This window comes from Anser brachyrhynchus, assembly GCF_964034855.1.
Source record: "Anser brachyrhynchus genome assembly, chromosome: 2".
NCBI lineage: Eukaryota > Metazoa > Chordata > Aves > Anseriformes > Anatidae > Anser > Anser brachyrhynchus.
The window spans coordinates 60,380,301-60,382,868 of NC_137695.1; positions in this window are offsets into that span (position 1 = coordinate 60,380,301).

Consider the following 2,568-nt stretch of genomic DNA (forward strand, 5'->3'; position numbering starts at 1 on the left):
TCTGAAAGCTACTGGAAGCTAGACAGATGAGCAGCAGGATGTGAGCTTGGCTTTACACAGCTAAATATGCACGTGAACACGGACTGTGTGAACCCAGAGCACTTGCCTGATTTATTTTATTTTTTTAATTTTTATTTTGTTGTTGTTATTGTTTGAGGGACAGGGAGTGTGTCAGGAAACCTGTCAGAAAAGGCAAGCAGATGGACAGGGATCCACAGCCAGTTCATACCAAAGCAGTGCAGAAAAATGGCATTTGGCAGAGGATGAGGATCCTATAAAAGAGCTCTCCGTCTGGGCCTGAGACTCTTGGGACATTCTGAGCATTTTTCTTTCCACCACCCTCAGGCAGTGGGAAATTACTACCTCTTGTGTGAGCGGAGAGAAAACAACTAGACGGTCCCCTTTTAGCATGCAGGAGGTAGATGGGTCACCTTGCCGAAGGGCTGCCCTTTATTTATGTTAACGGGCAGGTATTTCCACTCTGGCCATGCTCTGGGGATTCATGGCCTGCTCAGCTGCTACCCTGCATGACCCAAGGAGAATTATGGCAGCACTTCCCTTCATTACAGGTCCCCACATTTATCCCCTGGGTCCCTTGATGAAAGCAGAGCCCAGACTGCTGTCTGTAAGACGACTTGATTCTCCCTGTATGTGGACGTCTAGCTATGTACTATCATATGTTCTATGTCTGTTTTTTATTGGATTTGCCACTCTGAAAATTAGAAATTAACCCACTGAAATCAAAGTGGTAAAAGCAAAGCCTGAGGAAGGTCCAGTGAAATGACAGCATACTTAGCTGGAAAGCACTCATACTGCAGGCCTTTTTCAGCCATACCCCTTAATACTAACATCATACTCAGCCCTGTGACACTAGAGAAATCCGATAACATTTTCTCATGCAATGGAAACATTTTTGTATAGACTTACATTTTACTTGGGAACTGGCTATCTGTTACAACCAGCAATTCAAATCTAAGCAATGGAGTAATATTTCAAAAATGATTAGAACAAAACAAATAATCACATGAATGGTATTATTTTGCAAAACATGCGAGCCTCAGTAATTTGTGGGTTTTGGTCCCTGGTGCTAAAATTGTGCTGTGTCTTTAATCAAGCTAATTATGCAAAACTCTCTGAAGGTCACAAAAGGTTCAGGAGGAGGCTTTTTGATGCTGAAACACAGACCAAACACCCATAGTACATCGATCTGATTAGAAACGAAACTCTGCTTTCTTCAGACACATACTGGCCTGAGAGCCCAGTGTGAAATGCCAGCATTTATACCTTGTGTACCCTCAGACCGCTTTGCATACCTCTGCAAAAATGAAAAAATTCCCCTCCTGTTCTCTAACAGGGATATGGAAATGAGCCTTCTCTTTCCACCACTGTGCCCTCTAAAAACATTACATGAGACTTACAGCATTTATTTATTTTTTGGCAGGCAGCCAGAAGAAAGAAAAAAAAATCCTCTTTCAAAAATACCCCTCCCTGTGAATTGGATTATGTTGTAATCCGTTCTGGATCTACCCCAGGCCTGCTTGCCTTCTGGGGTAAAATGACAAGGTTTTGGACAGTCTGCAGGGCTGGGCGGAGGGGGTGGACCACCAGGAGTCTATGATACAGCCCACGTTTCTCTCCGACCCCCTCATTTTACAGCCAAGAGGAAAAAACCTGTACACAGAGTGGGCTTTGTCCATCTGTAAAAAACACGATCACCCAGGTTGCCGCCGCTCATGAGGTCATGCTGAGGGACAGTGGCGTGGGGCGATGTGGGGGTACTTCTGCCCCACCAGCACTGCTCAGGCTGCCGGCCCGTGGTGCGAGGCATCGCTGCCCTACCCCACGGCCACAGCTCCGCTGGGGCTCCTACCCCTGTGCCACCACCGATGCTGTTTAGCTGATAGTTTCCGCGGCTTTTCCCCTGCAAACTGCCACTCTCCTTTATTTCCTTTTTCTTCCTGAGTGGTCTCCACAGCCACTCGCCTCCATCTGACTTTGTGGTGAGCGGGGGATTGCTAGTGTTCTGGAAACCCGATCGCCGCATCTCTGGCTGCAGTGTAGGGACCAGACCGCTCTTCAACTTAAATTGAGGGCGACTCGATGACAAACTGAAGGGACTTCAGAGAGGGGAAAAAATGATCCAAGGCTTAGATGTGGGCTGAAGGAAAATGAAGGGAATGGGCTTTGCAAATATCTTGGCTGGATGATATCTAATTGGGGTATGGTAATTCCCCATAAGTCTTAGGAGGATATAAACACTTAAAAGGCAAAGGAATTGATTAGGACCGGAGAAGGGGGTATAAGTGGAATTAATGAGATGAAACTGAGAGCAGGAAAATTTATGATTTACAGCAACATCTCCTATTAACGAGATCTACTACAGAGTGGGGTAGGATTCCAAGGAGAAGCAATGGAAACCTTGTTGCTTAAACTGTTTCAGAGAAGACTGGACAAAACACTCAGGAACACACGGTAGGGAACAATTCCACAGTGACAGGAGGATGGAAAAGATGCTCTAATAGTAGCTGTTTCCATTTCTAATTTATATGGTGACTTTATATTAGAGAG